Here is a 21,228-nt window from a genome sequence, read left to right as displayed (position 1 = left end):
GCTGACGTTCCGTATGCAGGAGGTGTCCAAATTCCGGCACTTCTGTATGCGGACGACGCTGTGCTGATCGCTCGAACTGGTGTCGGCCTTCAGCATCTTTTGGACGCCTTTGGTTCTTTTATGGAAAACCTGGACCTTAAGGTAAACGCCTCTAAGTCACATATGATGGTAATGGGGCGTGAGTGTAACAAAAAAAGACAAAAATCATTTTTCTGCAGGGGGGTCCCTGTCTCTAAGGTTTCCTCATTTCCCTATTTGGGCGCATTGTTTGACCAGAAAGGATCCTGGGGTCCACAGATAAGAGCGAAGAGGCTGGCTGTAGTTAGATCATCGTCAGCCCTCATGGGTTTTGCTGGTAAGCTAGGGGCAAGGCCTATGGAAGCTCTATTAAAAATCTATAAGTGTAAACCTGTGGCCATCGCGACATATGGTTCCGCTCTGTGGGGGTATGCAAACCTTGACCTAATACAGAGAGCAGAGAACAGATTTATCAGATCCCTGCTTTCTGTACCACAGTCAACCCCAACTTATTCTATCCACAAAGAGGTGGGCCTACCCTATCTGTCAGACACATTGAGTCTGTTCCCTCTGATCCTGTGGCTGAAAACGTGGTTGAACGAAGATCTCCCCTTGAATCACAAAATTCTGTATGATGTTTTATCTCTGGATAAATATAGTAATATTCCATGGCTGGCGTATCTAGCTAAAACATTCACAGACCTGGGCCGTCCGGAACTTTTCTTGCATCCAGAGAAAATTAAGGTACAGGATATTGACTTCATAAAAAGGTCATTTAGGGAAAGGACGGAAGTATGCCGTGAGGAATATGAATTGCAGAAACCAGCGGTAAGGGAACACAGCCTTCTGGTTAGCTCATCTTCACTCGCAACTTATCTTAGTTTTGTTACAATTCCCTATCATAGGTTTTTATTAATTAAGCTTAGATTTAATTTGTTACATTTTCATTTGGGTTCTTTTAAGAGCTGGCAGAAGCCAGGCTTGGCCCCTCCCTGTAGTTGCGACCATTTTTCTGTGCAGGACACAATGCATTTTGTCATGTTTTGTAGTATGTACTTAGAGCAGAGGAAAAAATACTTGTTTCCCATCTTGAAAGAAGCCGGTTTCATACAGGCGCGACCGGCTTTGCTCTTCTTACAACTCATGTCTAATCCTCGCATTACGTTCTGCATTGCTAATTTTCTGGTAGCTGCTGCAAGGGCGAAAGCTGCTGGCCAAATTTCGCCTTAAAGTTCATGGTTTTACTATGTATATTTATTTTCTGAAATGAAATATCCTTTTTAATTATGTATAACACTATTTAAAAATTTTAAAAATCTGTATTTTTTAGACTGTTGCTCTCTAGGAAAATGTAGGATAAGTTCTGCATGTAATGTTTTATTGTTTTTGTTTCTTTGTATGACTTGAAACAAGTCAAATAAAGATATTCTGACTGAACATAAAATGAGTTAAAAAATACAGGAGGGGTGAAGGCAAAAAGTTTAGGGTGACCCTGCAGAGATAGCCAGGTCCATCAGTCCTACTTCATTTTCTGAACTCATTGATTTAGTGTTTTTGATTGAATATTGATAATATGAAAGACAAAAAGAGTTAAGGAAGTCCCAAGGAAGCTATTCTCATTTAAAAGTGTTTTTTTCATTTGGTCTACCGGATGTTCTGGAAGAATCATTGAACCAAGAAGAACCTATGCAAGTTGGGGCAGCAAGGGTCCCCTTGAAAGAGAATGGAAAGGAACATCAGTGTAAGACTGGGATGTGCCTATGTTGTGGTGATACTGGACATATGATTCAGATTAGACCTAAACATCTCAAAGAAATGTAGAAAGACCACAATTATATACTGAAAAACAGAAAAATGGGAGTGTGTTGGTATCTGTCTAATAGATCCTCTATGAAGAACAATGACAACCTTTTCGTTTTTACCAATCGCCTTGAGAATGGCAGAAGGGAATCTTTTTAATGCATCTTCATTGCTGGATAATGCCATCTGTAGAATATTCCTTGATCTGAACTTCACCACCAAGAACAATTTTATTAAGAGAGTTAAGAAGACTCCTGAAGTGAATATAACTGTGAATGCTTCACCATCACTTCTGGTCAGGGTCTTTGCAGTAGCGGGTCTGTTTTGGAGATCAAAGTGAAGTAATTGCCTTTAACTCCTTCCGCGCTGATGACGGAACCGCTCCGTCATCAGCTGCGGTAGCGCAGTGCTGATGATGGAGCTGTTCCGTCATGGCCCGCTCGACGCGCTTGCGCGGCGCGTTCTATTGAGCGGGCGGGGCCATGACGGAACCTCTCCGTCATGAGCACAGCTCAACCAAGGCTGGTGACGGAGCGGTTCCATCACTAGCATGGGTGCGCCGCGCCACCCCCCTGCCCCCTTAGCACTGTGGCGGAATAGTCGCTGCAGCAAAGGTGTTAACATGAATGCTCCTCCTAATTGGTTTGTGTTATTTGAAATACCTTGGTTAACCAGGTATAATTATACATCAGTTGGTGGATTAGAACAATATATTTGTTTTATGGTTTTGTTACAATCTTTGTTATGCTTCAGTAAGTTATTAGTCACCAAAAGATGGGATAAAAGATCCCATACCATATTCAATTGTGGCAAATATTTATTTAGTGCTACTTTAGTAAAAAACAAAAAACAAATCTCTAGTGTTAGTTAAGTCCAAAGTATAGTCACATCCACTTCATAGGCAATATGATTGTGTCAAAAGAACTGAACCTGAAGCCACTATTGCTCCTTTTGGAATCATGTATTCCTTATAAGAATAGGAGAAAGAGATGCTGAAGGCCTGCTTGCAGGAGAATTTGCAAAATCGGCAAATTATGCCATCTTCTTCACTGGCTGAGGCACCATTGTTTTTGTACCAAAGAAGGATTAAGATTTTCAACCTTGTATTGATTGTAGAAATTTAAATCAAGATATGGTCAAGGGCCATTATCCTTAACCTCTCATAAAGGATATTCTGGAATCAGATCCAGGAGCACAAATCTTATCTTAACATGATTTGCAAGCTGTTTATAATCTTCTAAGTAAAAAAGGGCAATGATTGGAAAACAACGTTATGTGCCCTATTCAGGCATTTTGAATATTGTATAACTAAGTTGTCCTGTTTTCAGTGTTAGTTTTTTGATGATTTCATTGGTGTTATTCAAACCTTTGTAAATCATTACTTATCAGTGCTTATTCAGCTACCTAACCTCCAGAATAGACCAAAACTGTGTTTTCCAGTGTTTTCAAAACATTTTTGCAGAGATTGTTATAAAGCATATATTTAATGTAAAAGGGAAGTAATGTAGGATATGTAGTGTCTTTCCAGTAGCAGTGTGTCCAATGGACTTATGTTAGACTATTTCAAGCTTAGAAATTCAGTGTATTGCACTCTCAGTCATACTCACATCTCATTATCCTCTCTCACATCGGATTATCTCTCACACTCACTCTGTAGGGTTTGAAGGACCATTAATGGATTAAATAGGCAAATGCTTTAATTAATGATTTCATGTACACAATTGGGGGCCATTCATCTACTTCTTACTGAATATTATGACATTGTAGGGGTGGTCGACCCTGCCAACAGCATAGCACCTTGTGAAACCTTTAACAATTTCAATTACATCAGATTAATTTGTAGTGCTGCATGCTAAGGCACCTGAAACATAATACTTTAGTCATGCTCAGCATTGCTTTTCGGCACTCTTTGCCTGACTACTTTAACGTGGTGTGGACATTCACAGTTGCCACGTGTCCCCATGGCAAACGTCTCACTTTAGGTCAGTCCTGACCATAGCCTTGAAACCCCAGCAGTTGGATAAAAAGTCAGGATTAGCTGAAAATATAACACACAACAATGGGATACTTTGCTTTTGGTATGTAGAAAGTTTTGTGTCATGTTTTCACCACTACTCCAGGTGCATGGTAACATCCCTCTTTGCACAAGTATCTGCCACTATACTTTGCATTGAATGTTTAAGCCTGGACTTTTTTCAGTTAACCTGCTATCAATTACGACTTGAAAGGAAAGGGGACTCACATACCCAAAGGTTTTATCCATTCTGTGGATAAATGAGATAGTACATATTGGCCAAGATTCCCATGAGCCAGCCATCAATCCGTAAAATAATGAAACACTGCCAAACAATCAAATATGGTTTTAATGTTTCTAGATTCCCTGCACTGTATAAGATATTTAGATCAGATCCAAGCATGCTTCTGCTTCCTGCACCTTCAATTCGAGCCAAGAGGGAGGAAACAAAATACTCCTGCATTTTTCAAAGCGTTATGGATTCAATAGTGTCTGATGTTTTGAATCAGTTTGTATTGCTTAATGTGGATGACATTTTTGTGTTTACCTAAGATCGCTGCAGAACATCAAGAAAAAGTGAGTGTGGTGTTACAAAGATTCTAGCAACATTATTTGTTGTGCAAACTGGAGAAGTGGGAATTTGGGAAGGAAGAGATTGAGTATCTTGGATTTAGAATGAGTTCTTCTGGCCTCTCCATGAATCTAAAGAAAGTATCAACTACTTTGGAATAGCCTTCCCCTACTAATGTAAAAGAGACCCAGGGCTTTCTTGGATGTGTACAAGTTTACTGTCAATGTATCCAAAACAATGCAAATGTAATGGATCATTTGTATTCAAAAGAATGAAAATAAGATAAGAGGTGTTGACACGATCAAGCTGAATAAATATTTAATACGCTTGAAATAATATGTACTCAAGGTTCAATAGTATGGCATCCTGATACATCAAAGAAATGTATTGTGGAAACAGATACCGCTGGATGAATAGTATTGTTACAAAAAAAGAAAAAGACAGAAACATCATGTCTTTTATTTTTCTAATTGTTTTCTGAGAGTATATGGAATATTCAGCTCTTGAAAGAGAGCATCTAGCCGTCAAGATAGCTTATGCTGAATGGAGACATTGTTTGATGGGTCCTTGAATACCATTTGAAATTTGAACGCATCAACAGAATTGAAATGTTTACAACTTCTTCAATGGAAGAATAGTCATCAAGCTTGATGGCATTTGTCTTTGTACAGTATAATGTTACTACCACTTATATTCCTGGTTCCAAGAATCTTTTGGCTGGTGCACTCTCTAGTCATTCTCCAGAGTCATCGCTCACTCATGCTCCATCTAGGATTCCAGCTCATCCTTTGGTTTAAACTGTTCAGCGTTCTTCTTATGTAGATCCAATATAGCTCAAGAACAGATGGATCCAAAGGAATTAGAAGATCATTATCTTAGGAGAACTTTACTTTCACAAAACTAGTTGCATTAAAGTCAACAAGGCATTTTTGCTCCAACAAAAAAATGCACCTAGATATGATGAAAATGTGGCATGGTTCTGCTATTTCAGGCCATGCAGCAGTTATGACCACATTGGATTGAGTTTTGCAATCTTTATGGTGGCTCCTTGTTTATTCTGATGTTCAAGATTGTGTTCTAGCCTGCTCTGTTTGTGTCATGTTTTGCAAATATCATCCAACAAGTTCTGACAACAATCCAGATCACTCACCAGAGTATGTGTACATTGCACCATACAGAGTCAAAGGAAGAGGAATAGTTTGAGAGACGGGGATAAACAGTATGCCTAAGTCTTCTTGAGCAGGCCCTTCTCTAATGTTATGTCTCTGGTTCCAGTACGGTTATGTTCTGAGACTCTCCAATGATAGAACAATCCACAAATCAGGGAAGGTACATGCAGCATTTAAATATTGATGAGCACCCCATAATATTCAGATTAAACATATACGTTTGTATACTTACTGGCTTCGGAAAGACAGGCCACAGTGAACCTTAACCAAGTGGAAGCTTAGCCAGTAGGTCCAAACCTAGATAATGGATCAATGCTCATCAGAGCAGGTAAGGAGAGAGGGGAAACACAGCAAAATGACAAAGGGCCTGATTATGAGTTTGGTGGTCCCACTGCCAGCTTGCCGTGGCTGCAGTTAAGAAAACATCGCCAAGTCTGCTGCATCCTGATCACCGCATTATGAGGGTCCCATGGGGCTGGCTCGCAGAAAGAGTCTGTAGCAAATACCGGTCATACTGCAGTACCTCCGGCCAGTCGGGTGCACTGTTTCCTTGAACCATGTGTTGCATGGAAAACCGCTCCCATACTGACATAATGACATCAGAGGCCACCACATATGCATCAACCGCATTAGTGAAGGGCTTTTTTGACATTTGTTAGGCTCATTATCTGCCTTTCGGCCTACCTTTCCATAGCAGTTTCCCCGCCATGAAGAGATTGGCGAAAAGGCAGGTTGTAATGTGGTTGGTGGTGCAGGAGCAGTGACTGCTTTCATTGGCCATCTCTGCCACTACCGCTGCTGTGAAAGCAGGAATTTTGGCAGAAATGGCTGTCTTGAGGTGGTCTCCCCACCTGGCTTGTGATCCGGTGGTCAGACTGCCAGGGAAGTGACATAAGACAGAATTCCCTTAAGGTATTGTATTGCTTGTTGCGGATAGGCTCTTTCCGCTGCCCTGATGTCAGGGAGCGTTTGTTGCCTTCTTGTCTACTTCAGCATTAAACTTTACCTTCAACAAAGAGCAAGATTGCCAAGGACTTTTTGCCCTTGTGGACAAGGCTGTTTCTTCCTAACTCGGACTCTCGTAAAGAGACACTTGACACCTTTCATGTGTACTGTCAAGTGCAGGTTGGCAGCTTAGCTAGTGTAAGCGTTTGTTCTTTACATGAGCAATAAAGAAGGAATGTCAGAGCTTCCAGTCCCTAATTGTCACCCACTGAATCAATTTTTGTTTTGTCCTCTTCTAAGTAATCTTCTACTGAGTCAACTTTTACTCAACCACCTTCCAGTGAGTCACCTATGACTGCATGACTTTTTTCTGTACCTTCTCATGTGTCCTCTTCTGCTGAGTCATCTTCCACTGAGTCACCTTGTACTCTGCCCCATTCTATGTAATCCCCTTCCCCAGAGACACTTGCAACCAGGGACAGCTGCTTCCTGATGGCATTAATGAGGGGGGAGTGTTAAAAACAAAAAGAATAAGAAACTCTTACCTGGCCGGCCACCGCCTCTCCTGGGTCCTCTCCGTCCTCTCTTCCTTCCTTCCGCCTAACAGGAGGCAAGTACAGGAAGCACCCACCCAGGCTCCCTTGACCAAGCACAACGCTTCAGTGCAGCGTTGTGATTGGTCTGAGTGCCATTTTTCGGTGCTCAGCCAGGAAATGGGAGCCTGGGGCATGTTCTCCACCCAGTGTTTGACCAACCCAAGAGGGCCGGCCAAACATTTGTGGAAAAGTAAATTTTGCCATGTTGTATGTGCCTACGTGTTCCCCATATTTTGTTATATGTGCATGATCGATATGCATGTATTCCCCTCTGATCGATTAAAGACGCAATTACAGTTGTGTCCATCTCTAATATGCCAGTTTCCAGTCTTCGTGAAAGCAACGAGTATTAGGCCCATGTAAACCTACGTTGCCACATTTTACAGTGTGCACGTTAATTCATTGAATTGTCCCCGTTTCTAGGCCTCAAAAGGGCCCGGACTCAGATTCAGCTCCTGTCTCCTGAACGCTCTCCGAGGAGCGATACAGCCCCCACCTGTATCCCTGACCCTTAGCTTACTTCTTGCCATGCAGTGCCCGGCCCGGCCTGGCTCTGCCTCCCAGTCTGCCAAGAGTATGTTATGATTCTAGTTATCAGTCCAGCCCTCCTTCTCTGCATTCTTAAGCTACTGAATCGCATCAATAGTTTCCGTCATGGTCTAGCCTTTATGTCTCCATGTAAGAGAAATACTGTATTAATGTTCATAGAATATTACTTGCACACGCACTACATATAGAATTATGCATGCACCAGTCTTAGAGTCTATTAGCCTTTGCCCTGATAACTTTTGGATTCTATCAACATGTACTCTAAACAACAGATACTAGATATGCCTGGGTACATGTCGCTCTGACACTCCAGACTTTAGTCTCCTCTTCTAGCGCAGAAGTCATAGCCCCCAGTTCTCCCTGGTAACACGTCATTGCCCATTTGCGCGCACCACTAGGTTAGAGGTCCCAGCTGCTCAGGTAGCCCCCTCCATGTTTCCGCCCCGTTTATGACATATTCTGTTACGTTTGCATCACATGTCTATGTATACGCCCTGTACACGCCTTCTTGTTACATCATTTTGCCCTTATCTTTCGCGACTGTTACTAACCAGGCCTACTGCTACGCCTACTGTATTGAATGTAATGCATTTGTTTTGATATATATACTGTGCACTGTTATTAAAAGTTAGCCTGTCCCAGCCTAGCCTATTCCTGCCCCCGGCAGCTGCCATCCTATTCCCGTGCAGGCTGTCCTGTTCCTGTCCTTTATGCCTGATTAAAAGCCTGTAAACTCCAGCTACCTCGAATTTTGACTCTTATTTATTGAGCTATCTGTTTATATGAGTATCCTGAAAAATAGAACCGGTAATTAATCATTTATTTACCACATAATGGCGCCCGAATAGGGACTTGCCCTTTCCCCACGCGCCGGAGAAGCCACGCAGGCCCCCTGATCCTCTGCAGCCGTGACGGAACCATACCGTGCACGTGCAGATATTTCTGCTTCAAGTATCCCTCAGGCCCACGGAGGAGACGGAGGTTGCGGTCCAGCATCCAGACGAGGCGGTGGAGGAACGCGGCGAGTCCCGACCAGAGCCCAAGCCGAGAGTCCAAGGTCCGAGGTATCCGGAGGCCCACCTGTAACTGAAGTCCGAAGTTCGTCCGTCCGTCGTCGTAGCAGTCTAGTCCAGTCCGAGGCCTTCCGTTCTTGCTGCCCGGTGAGTACCGTTGCTGGGGTAGTATCTAGACAGGGTCAAGTAATTTGTCTCTGGTCCGTGGGTTTGGGTACACAGATCCAACACGAAGTGTTCACCTAGGTGGATGCGGGTCCTGACGTGTCTCTTCATGGGACCGGTAAGTTTCGTACTGTTTTGCCTCTAGTAAATTCTAGTAAGTTCTGTTCTCGAGAAATTCATGTGTTCTGTTCTCAGTATACCAGGTAATATTCTGTTCGAACTGTTATTCTAAATGTTATTCCATGTGTTTTCAATGTCGTGGTATGAGTGATTCGTTTTTCAGTTATTATTGTGTTTATTGTGTATTGTATTGTGTCCAGACTCCAGCCTAAATTATGCCTTTGATCTCGAAGTTACGTCAGTTAAAAACCAGAAAAGGTCTGCTAGAGGAAGCAGTTCCTGTCCCGCCTAGGGACAGTCCAGGTCATTTTATGTATCATAAGCATGGCATAAGTGCCATATTATATCTAGATTTATGGGTGGAGTACACCAAGGAATTAGAAGAGAAATATAGATGGCCCGTGTCAGGTACATGGGATGCCGAGTGTATCATGCGAGTAGAAGAAGCATTATGGAAAAAGAAAGCCAGACAGTCCCAGAAAGATGCCATCGAGTTATGGCGCAAAGAATCTCATAGAAGAACAGAAAAAGAAATCAGAAAAACAGAATTAAGTAGGGAATCCTCAGAAAGAGCCCAAGAAAGGGAATTAATCGAAGTAGGTGAACGAGTTAAAGCCGAACAGTCAGACAGACAGAGAAATGCCCTCATTAAGGGTATGTATCCTCTTCTTGCCGAGGGCTTGCCGAAAGCAACCCCGGAAGCACCATGTAATTTTCCGCCGCCATTAGTTCCGATTAAGCTACGTCACAAACCGACCGCAGCTGATATTTTTCTCTCGTCCTATTTGGACGACACAGTCCCAGAATATGCAAATCCTGTTCCGCCAGCTCCCGTAAATAATGTAATTCCTGTTCCTCCAGCCACCGGGGCACCCGTTGCAGCACCTGTTACGGTACCCCCGGTCCAGCCTACAGTACATGTATGAATTGAATTTTAATGGTTTTCTAAAGCGCTCTGTTACCGGGGCGGTTTCCTGGCGCTAAGTAGCGGTAAGCCGGAGGGGACGAATGCGGGTGCTAGACTGCTGGGGGTCTGGGAAACAGGAAAGTTTTGAGGAGTTTACGGAATTCCACGTAGGAAGTGGAAGCTCTGAGGGCAAAAGGTAGGGAATTCCAAAAAGAGGGGGCTAGGACCGCAAATCTCGTCCCCCCAGACCTCCGCTTCCTAAAGCGAGGAACTGTCAGTAGAGCTTGGTTGGAGGAACGGAGCTCTCTGGCCGGGAGGTAAGGAGATATAATCTCACAGAGGAAGGCAGGGGCTGTCCCAGATCTGGCCTGGTAAGTCATGCAGCCCAGCTTGAAGAGGGCCCTCTCCTTCACCGGTAACCAATGCAATGATTGCAACAGGGGAGTGGTGTGGTGAAATTTAGGGAGTCCATAAATCAGGCGAGCAGCCTGATTCTGAATCTGCTGAAGTCGGTGGATCAGATAGTCTGGGGCGCCATTGTAGACCACATTCCCATAGTCAAGGCGCGATAGCACCATGGCCATGAGGATGAGCTTAAGGGCAGGAACGGAAAAAAAACGGGAAACCTTACGGATAGTGCGAAGGGAGAAGAAGCAGGAGGACACCACCGAGTGAACCTGAGTGTGAAGCGAAAGCTGGGAGTTGATAAAGATGCCGAGGGTTTTGACCTTGGGGACCGGGGAGGGAGGGGAACCAAGAGAGTCGGGCCAGAAAGATGGGGACCATGGGCTGCAACCACCCCCAGTCAAAACCAACTCTGTTTTGTCGGGGTTTAACTTGAGGTGGTTGCAGTTCATCCAGTTTTGGATGAAGAGCATCACCCTCTGAAAGTTCCAGGCGGAAGAAGGGGAGTGAGAAAGGTTAAAAATAAGTTGGAGGTCATCGGCGTAATTGAACACCGAGACCTCCATCTGCTGTAAAGCAAAAATGAGGGGTGAGATGTATAAATTAAATAACAAGGGGGACAAAGAGGAACCCTGGGGAACGCCGCATGTCACTCTGCGAGGGGGGGCAGCAAAATCTGCCAGGTGGACTGCCTGCTCCCTGTCCGTAAGGAAGGAACGGAGCCAGGCATGGGCCGTGCCCCTGATGCCCGCCGCCTCGACACGGTTCAGAAGAATGTCGTGATCCACCGTGTCGAACGCGGCGGACAGATCTAAGAGGACCAAGGCCTGGGGGGTGCAGATGTCAGTGCCCTCCCTCAGTTTGTCCATCACTGACACTACCACCTTCTCGGTTGAGTGAAGTGGGCGGAAGCCTGCCTGACGGGAGGAGAGGCGGCCTGTAGACTCCACAAAGGAACTCAGAGTGCAGGTGACATGAGCCTCTGAGACCTTCGCCAGATAAGGGAGCAAGGAGATGGGGCGATAATTGGCAGGTAGGGAAGGATCAGCGCCTAGCTTTTTTAAAATAGGGATAATAACTGCAGATTTATGGGCAGTTGGGACAATACCAGAATTGAGGGAGTTATTGATTAAAGTGAGAGGGGGGAGTAACAACTGGAAAAGATCTCTTTAAGGGCGAATGCCGGTCCGATGTCATGCGGTGAGCCCGATTTGACCCGAGCCAGTAAGGGGAGAAGGGTGTCCCGTGTCAGAAGGGGGAATTGAGTAAGAAGTGAGGCGTCGGCATGCGGGTCCACAGTGGACAGGATAGGAAGTGAGGGAGGGATATTCGCCTTGATGAGAGCCACCTTCTCTATAAAAAAGGAATTGAGGGAATTGCATAGTGATTGGGACGGGGGAATTTTGGAGATCACCCTGTCAGAGGCAGCGAGCTCGTGCACCGTGGCGAATATTTCCTTCGATTGATTTGCAGCTGTCAAGATCTTACCGGAGAAGTACTCAGCCTTAGCCGTTAATATGTCATGTTTATATTCCTTGAGTACAAGGCAATACTTGGCTTTGAGAAGGGGGCAGTAGGTGCGTCGCCAAGCTCGTTCCGCTCTGCGCGCCTCCAGCTTCTTAACTTTAAGAAGGGGGGAAAACCACCTGTTAGCAGCGTGGGCTCGCTTAATGGCTACTTTCTTAAGGGGAACAATGCTGTTGCATGCCTTTTGCAGCCAGGTGTTGATGGCTGTGAGCTGAGTGGGAAGAGAAAGATCACAAAGCTCTGGGCAAGATCCCGCGAGGGAGGAGCAGACATCAGGGAGGACGGCCTTATCCCACTTCCTAAACCAGGTGTTTTTAGGCAGGGGGGGTTTAGGTGGACGACCAAGGTTCAGCGCAAAGGAGATGAGGAAATGGTCTGACCAAGGGCAGGGCGAAACGGTGGGGGGGTTGGTAGGGATGTTAAGGGTCCATATTTGGTCGAGTTGATGACCTAAGGTATGGGTAGGTGTGGAAAGCTGGGGAAGAAAATTGAGACTAGTGAGCAAGGCAGAGAACTCCTTAGATCTAGCGTCCTCGGCCGGATCACTAGGCCAATAGTTTAAGTCCCCGAGGAGCAAGACTGCTGCGTTGTTTACCACTAAGGTGGCCAAGAGATCCTCAAGAGAACTGAGGAATTGGGGGGTGGACTGGGGAGGACGATAAATCAGAACACAGGTCAGGGGAACCCCAAATGAAGTGGAGCGGACTACTAAATAGTCCACAGCGGGGATGGGGGGAGAGGAGAGTGTGTGAAAATGAAAATCGGTGTGAGTGATCAGGGCTACGCCACCTCCTGTCTTGCCCCCAGGGCGGTCCATTCTAATGGCTGAGTAGGTCGGGGGCAGCGTGGCTAGGAGGCTCGGAAGGGAGTCATCCCTGAACCACGTTTCAGTGAGAAACAATAGGTGGGGTTGACGGGAGTCGAGCAGATGAAATAGCTCATGCTGGTGCGCGACCGCCGACCTGGTGTTCAGGAGGATCGCATTGATGGTGGACTGGGGGGGGGAAAGAGGGGTGGGAACAGGGAGAGGTGACGAGTAAGCGAAGGGAGGCAAAACCTCAAGCGACTGATGTGATGGCAGAGCAGAGCATGGCTGTGTAAGGGGAGATCTGCATAGTCCAAGAGAGGAGATACGCTCCAACACTGTGAGGGATGGTGGGCGCGGGTGACACAATAAGAGCATAGTGGCCGGGAGATAACTAATGACCGGAGGAGCAGAGTAGCCGGCCCCTGGCCCCGGCCAGCCGCGGACGGGCGCAGACGGGCTTAACTCAGGCGCAACTCCGGCGCGAAGTCGGCGCGCCCGCTGCGCTCGTCCGCTGCGCTGACGCATATGAAGCGTTTAAGTAGGCAGATGCGAGGGGGGTGGGCGGAGTTAACAGGGCGGGTTGGGAGGCGGGTTAAAAAAGACCCAAACAAGCCAGCCGCTCGTGGTCAGCGGGGCGAAGGACTGCTTGCAATCAGCAGCAGAGAAAGTAAATAATTAAAACCAAACGTGCACACAGCCTCGCGCTAGCCCTCTGCCACCGGGCTTACGCGCAACACTGAGGCCAGGGAGAGAGAAGCCTAAGTAGGCAGATGCGAGGGGGGTGGGCGGAGTTAACAGGGCGGGTTGGGAGGCGGGTTAAAAAAGACCCAAACAAGCCAGCCGCTCGTGGTCAGCGGGGCGAAGGACTGCTTGCAATCAGCAGCAGAGAAAGTAAATAATTAAAACCAAACGTGCACACCAAAACATGTACCCGCTACATCAGTCACTCTGCCAGCACGTACAATACCCGTCGACGATTCTAGTTTAGGGGCCTCGGGGGGAAGTCCTCCTGGAACCCCGCCTCAACACAGACGTGTGACATTACTCGAGCTACATGCCCGAGCGTTACAGCGGTCGCCCAAAAATCAGTCAGTTGCAGATATCAAACGAGCTCTTACAGAATGCCGTTATGATCCAGTCCCAGGCGATGATGGTATGGTCCTGTATTCATTGCGTGTAAGACGGGTGACCGAATATTTGGACACCCTACCGAATATGAAAGAATATCTAGACAGAATATATCGTTTCATCCGTACAGGAGTAGATCCAGGAAGTATTGGCGAGGCCATGTCTCAAAGAAAAGTCGAGATCCAGCTCATGCTTTTAAAGTTTCTAATTAATTGTTTGATAAGAGAACAAGATTATCCGGATAAAGATCCGGAAGAAATGAAAGTCCTGACCAGGTGGAGTGACCATATAGCCGAGGGAAGACACAAGACACAGAACTGTATAGATAGTATGTATAAGAAGATCCGTAGGGAAATAATAAAGCAACACGAGAAACGAAAAGCAGCACAAGTAAGTGAGAAAGAAGACAACTCTTCTACGGAAGAGGTAGACGACGAGAATCCCACCAGAATAGCGTATGTAGGTAGAACTAGACTTCCCGACCGACATTCACGCCTAGAACACAAGAAAGTTTTTCCTTCACCAGCACCAGAACAAGGTTCTCTTGAGCAAGTATTCCAAGCCACCGATCACATTCTGAAATCACGAATCGGTTATAGTGAACTTAGTACCATGCATGAACAAGAATTAGCCCGATCAGCAGTCCGATGGACTACTGATTCTACCACTTTTCCAGACGAAATAGTGGCACAAATGTTTCTGAAATTGCCCCCAGCCGAGCAGCGACTGGTGGGTATGTATATGATCCAGCACCTCATTACACAGTATGAGGGTCAGCATTCTGATCCAGGTCCGTTGCATGATGTTCTGAACGAGTTACTCCAGTATAGATGGAGAGGTCTAGGTATCGATTTAATTAGTATCATTCTAGAACAGCGCCACAAATATCGAACGTTTCTGAATCCGCATTTTGTTCATGTCTCACCCCCAGAAAGTAAATCATTTTACATAGATAGACAGCATCCGTTACGAGAAGTACACCCAGTTAGGACAGCGGGTGGTGATCTAGAACGAGTATTTGTTTACACCCCCATTACAAAGATGGAACTCTTAGAGATGAAAAAGTTAATTCCCTGTCACGACAAAGATCCAGCAGGGTTCCATCGAGAATTAAAAGACATGCTCCGTATGGGAGAATACACGTATCCTGATATCATTAAAATGTTAAAGGTTCTGTTGCCTGCAGGGGTATATGAGAAACTCAAGGAAAAGGAATGGGAGGTGGGAGAGAAAAAGATAGATTGGACAGCTCTAGAAGCTGAAGATACTTCACGAGTACCAGGTACCGGTCTAGGGGCTAAGGTTAAAGAATTGCCCGAGTTATTGATTCAGGTTTTGCCAAGGTTACTAGCCACGAAAAAGGAAGATTGGGATGCAATCTCAGCATGTAAACAGAAACAGGATGAAGACACTAGTGATTTTTATTCTAGATTTGAAAAATGTTTTATTATTAACAGTGGTCTGAAGACGAGTAGTGAGTCGTACCCTCATCTTTTTGTTACCAAACTAGTCGAGAACTCAAGTCCACAAGTTAAAAATCGAGTATTGAAAGTCGAAAGTAGTTGGCAAGCTAATACTCCGTCACAAATGCTCCAGATGCTCCAGTATCACCAGAATAGAATCAGGGAAGAGCAAGAACACGAAAGGAGACGTATGAAAGACACGAAAATGAAAGTATTAGTTGCACAATCTGTTCCACAAGACAGTCAGAAGAGGGGTCCGAATCAAGCCAGTCATCCTGCAGCTCCCGTTAAAGGGACTTGCAATTATTGTAAACAGCCAGGTAATTTTATAAACTAGTGTGCAGTTCTGAAGCACAACATAGCTACTGGTAAGACTAAAGAAAGACCACGTCCGCCTAGACAAGAACAATTTTCACAGACTTCTCAGTCACCACAGAATGCACAACAGACAGTTCCAGCACCGCAGCCTATCGCTGCAACACAGCATGTTACACAGCAAATGTACCAGTATGCTCAGTCAGAGTATCCAGAGTATCAACAGTATTCATGAAACAGCATAGAGAGGGAGGTAGGCTTGCCTCTCATCGAGATACCTGTAGATCAAGAGGGTCCCTATGTACACAGTCAAGTATTAGGGAAAGACAGAAAGTTTTTGATTGATACAGGGGCAAGTAGGACTACTATCAGTCATGACGAGGTTCCAGGGGCTCCGCTCTCAGGCTCTAAAAATGTTTCCCTTGGATTTTCAGGAAAGCCTATTGTTAATGAAATTTCAAAAACAGTTTCCCTAGAAGTTGCTCCATTGTCCCGAACTACTGATTTGTTACTTACGAAATCATGTCCAGAAAATTTGTTAGGCATTAAAACATTAAAGGAATTAGGTGCAGTAATTTGCTGCTCCCCAGAAGGAGTCCGATTGTATTTGAGAGACTTTAAAGGTCACTATGTATTACGTGATTTTGATCCAAGATTACTGAATGTTCCACAGCATTTATGGGCGCAAGGTCCAACTGATGTAGGATGTATGCACATCACACCCCATCGTGTGACTCTCAAACAAGGTATAGTTTTGCCACGAATCAAACAGTACAGATTGCCACCTGAGGCTGTAGCAGCCTTATCCAAAATTATTGACGAGCTTATTGCTCAAGGAGTGGTTGTAGAAACTGACTCCAATGTATGTAATTCTCCTATCATTCCGGTCCTGAAACGTACTGATCCCAATGCACCTCCAGTATATCGATTAGTGATTGACCTTCGAGAGCTTAATAAATGTATCATACCCCAGTATCCAGTAGTCCCAGATATTTCTTCCCTATTGACAGCCATTGATTCTGAAGCTACATTTTTCACTGTTATCGACCTCAAGAATGCATTTTTTAGTGTCCCCATTCATCCAGACAGCCAGTACCTTTTTGGTTTTTGTTTAAATGGAAGGAGCTATAAATTTACACGAGCTCCTCAAGGTTTCACAGAAAGTCCTAGTATTTACAGTCAAGCACTTAAGAGACAACTAGACAATATTCACATGCCAACTGACACTGCCCTGCTCCAGTATGTCGATGATCTACTGATCACAGCCCGTTCTGAACGTGACTGCGAGCGAGCGTCACTTACCGTCCTGTATTTCCTGGCCGAGCAGGGGCACAAGGTGTCCCCTTCCAAATTACAATTCTGTGTCCAGCAAGTGATCTACTTAGGCCACTTACTGTCCAAGTGGGGTAGGCAGTTGACACCAGACCGTATCCAGTTAATAGCGAGTCTTCCACAGCCCAAGACACAGAAGGAGGTACGAGCTTTTATTGGCCTCACTTCTTATTGCAGACAATGGATTCCTCAGTATGCATTTCTAGCCAAGCCACTGATACAGTTAACGACACAGGAGGCAGCCGTATCGACTGTCCTCCCTTGGACCCAGGAACATACATTTGTTTTCAATGAATTAAAGAAAGCCTTATGTCAAGCACCTGTTCTAGCAACACCGAACTACAGTAAGCCTTTTACACTTTTTGTCACAGAACGTGATGGTACTGCATTATCTGTTCTCACACAAGATCAAGCAGGACAATACAAGCCCTGTGCTTATTTTTCAAGCACATTAGATCCAGTAGCACAGGCGCTGCCTGCGTGCCTCAAGTCAGTTGCAGCCACAGCTCTAGCAATCAGACAAAGTGATTCCATAGTGTTAGGACACTCCCTGACAGTACAAGTTCCACACTCCGTGGAAGTTCTTTTAAACCGAACACAGACTCAGCACTTGACAATTGCACGTTTAACAGGTTATGAACTGACACTGTTCCAGCCACACATAGAAATCAGACGCTGCAACATTCTAAATCCTGCTACACTGTTACCGTCAGTTACTTCAAATCCTGCCACACATGACTGTGTGGAAGTTGTTAACACTATGACAAAGCCAAGACAAGACCTGACAGACATTGCATTACCTAATCCCGACCTGACACTTTATGTGGATGGTTCATGTATGAGAACAAGTACAGGAGAACTAGTAGCCTCGTATGCAGTGACTACTGAAACTGAAGTTATAGAAACACATCGTATTGACACCCTGTCTGCTCAAGCAGCAGAGCTAGTTGCTCTGACCCAAGCCTGCATACGTGCCAAGAACCTGAAAGTAAATATATATACAGATTCACGTTATGCATTCGGAGTCGTACATGACTTTGGAGTACTCTGGCAGGAGAGAGGTTTCATGACTTCTCATGGAACCAAGATTCAGCATGGTCTCCTCATTCAAGCTCTGTTAGATGCAATACATTTACCGACAGCTATCGCTATCATGAAGTGCAAGGCACATACGAAAGTTACTGACATCATTTCCCAAGGTAACGATCTAGCAGATCGAACAGCCAAGCTTACAGCTCAGACTCCAGACATTCCAGTTAACACGACACTGACACTCACCTCAGATCCGACTACTTGTATGACTGTCAAGGACCCTACACAAGATGTCATAGACATACAGTTACATGCTACTCCCGAAGAAATCAAGAAATGGTCCGAACAAGGAGGGGTCCAGACAGATCAAGGATGGTTGACGAAGGGAAAAGCCACATGGTTTCTCCCCGACTCTATGGTTCAAGTCATTATTAATACCGCACATAGTCCAGCACATCTAGGAGAAAAAGCTATGTTAGACAGTATTCAGAACCTTTGGTTCAACAAGCACTTACGAGCTGCAGCCAAGCAGAAAGTCCGTACCTGTATGATATGTTGTCAATTCAATCCAGGTAAAAGTGTCCCGGTGGAACAAGGTGGATTCCAACCTCCTGACCACCCTTTTGAAGTCCTCCAGATGGATTACATTCAGATGGAGCGATGTCGAGGTTTCAAGTATGTCCTCGTAGTTGTATGCGCTTTGTCCAGGTGGACAGAAGCATATCCAGTTCCAGATTACACAGCCGCGACCACTGCCAGGCAGTTGGTTCGTGAATTCTTTCCCCGCTATGGACTCCCTAGGGTCGTGTATTCTGATAACGGCCAGCCATTCTCATCTGAGCTTATGAAACATGTTTCCCTTCTGTTAGGGTACCAGTGGAAGTTCCATTGTGTGCGCCATCCTGAAGCAGCCGGTCTCGTAGAGAGACATAATCAGACGTTGAAAAATCGCATTGCGAAAGTATGCAAAGAGAAAGGTGTAGACTGGCTAGTTGCCCTGCCAGTTGCTCTATTTTATACACGGATGGTTGCACATTCCCGATCAGGTCTGTCCCCGTATGAGGTCGTATTCGGCTGCCCCCCAAACATGTGGGGTACACCTAGACCCCGCAGTATTACAGATGTTTCCAGTAATATGCTGACAGATTACCTAGCTTCCTTGATGTCTGCCCTACACTCTTGTCGTTCACAGGTTGCCGCCGCATTTCCAGACAACACCGAGGTGAAACCGCATGAAGTCATTCCAGGAAGCCTCGTGTTGGTGCGGAATTTTGATCGCTCAAGTCCGCTGGAACCCCGTTGGAAGGAGCCTCGCCTAGTTTTATTAACTACAAGGACAGCAGTGAAGTTGGAGGGCAGGAAAGGATGGGTCCACCTGTCCCACGTCAAAAAATTCCATGGACTTCGTGAAAAATCTTTTGTAAAGGACTGTTCTATTAATAAAGACTGCCTAAAAACAGACTCTGAACTTGATTCCGAACTTAAAGTTCCTCTGTTAGAGAAAACTCCGCAACAGGAGTATAAATTAAAACTTCGGTCTAGTAAATAAGTCAGCCAGTTTAATTGTCTAAGTCCCTCTCGGGTGAAACGGTTAGACAGGTCCTGACATGTATGAGATAGACCCCCATAGTGAGAGAGTTAGTCAAAACTCTATACGATGTATCATCATTCTAAGTTTTTTGTTATATGTGAGTTTTATGGTTACCTGCACAAGTTATGCTTTACATTTATGTTTTCCAAGTTCACATGTAAACAAGTTTGCTAATGCTACAGTAGAGCACACATTTAGTGATCTGCCTCCTCACGAGCTATCCTATCGTCTTGCTATGCGCAATAACACATTTATTAGAATGTTACACTATTCACACCAGACCAGCAATGCCACTAATTGTTGGGTGTGTGGTCGACTCCCCCCTTTCCAGACACCGAAGGGAGTTCTGCCACTCTTTCCTTATCCGTTTTCACATAATGGTTCGTGTGGAGCATGGTCCACTTTAACGTCATCCTCAAATGATATGTCCCTTCTGAATAGAACATGTTTCCCAGACAAGCAAGGTCTCTCCCATAGAACAGGGTTAGATCTAGAAAATGAAGTATATGATTTAGGTAATTATTCTTCGAATTTCATGGTCCTGAATGTTCAGTCTGATACTACTCCAGATTTACCTGCTATTTCAGTACTACCAGTCAAAGGCGAATTATGTGTCAGAAAGAATGGTTCCGCACATGTAGGACATAGTGATTGTACTACTATTGTCGAGTATAGTGACAGTGGGAAATCTATTTTCAAAGCCTCACGTCATTCTTATTTTGTTTGTGGTCAGACCGCATATGTTCGTCTGCCCCTCGATTGGGATGGAACATGTTACATTGCCTTCCTACTGCCACCAGTTTTTCTAGCCCCATCTGATTATCACAGAAACACACATCTAGTACACGTCAGACATAGAAGGGAGATTGAGTCCCCAATTGTCGATCAAACTGAAACTACTCTAGAACAGTATCAAGACTTCAATAAAGGTTTCTTCTTCTTTATAGGACCTATCCAGAATAGTAAGTTAATACGTAGGTTAACCAGAACCCTCGAAGCAGTAGTGAATGAGACTACTTCTGCTCTAGGTAACTTAACCGAAGAGCAATCTGCTATGAGATTTGTCGTGCTCCAAAATCGTCTCGTTCTTGACGTCATACTGGCCGATAGAGGAGGAGCATGTAGAGTCATCGGATCTAGTTGCTGCATTTTCATTCCTAATAACGCGCCGTCTGTTTATTCAGCTATAACCAGACTTCATAAAATTGCCCATCAGTTACACCAGAATCCAGGCACCTGGACATGGTCCGGTTGGCTCTGGAGTATTATATCTGCCTGGGGATGGAAAGTATTGTCATTCCTAGGTATTGCAGTAATGATCATATTCAGTTGCTGCCTCTGTATACAATGTGGCCCCGCGATTTGCGGCATTTGTGCTACCTCTTGTATTCCTAGTCCTAAATCCCGTTCCAAGACAATTCGAGACGAGCAAATGATGCTATATGAAATGATAGATGTATCATGAATATAGATGTTTCCTGATGGAAACGTAGGGCACAAGGAGGGAATGTGGAAAAGTAAATTTTGCCATGTTGTATGTGCCTACGTGTTCCCCATATTTTGTTATATGTGCATGATCGATATGCATGTATTCCCCTCTGATCGATTAAAGACGCAATTACAGTTGTGTCCATCTCTAATATGCCAGTTTCCAGTCTTCGTGAAAGCAACGAGTATTAGGCCCATGTAAACCTACGTTGCCACATTTTACAGTGTGCACGTTAATTCATTGAATTGTCCCCGTTTCTAGGCCTTAAAAG

Source organism: Lissotriton helveticus, chromosome 3_1, assembly GCF_964261635.1.
Source record: "Lissotriton helveticus chromosome 3_1, aLisHel1.1, whole genome shotgun sequence".
Lineage (NCBI taxonomy): Eukaryota > Metazoa > Chordata > Amphibia > Caudata > Salamandridae > Lissotriton > Lissotriton helveticus.
This window is presented reverse-complemented; position numbering follows the sequence as displayed.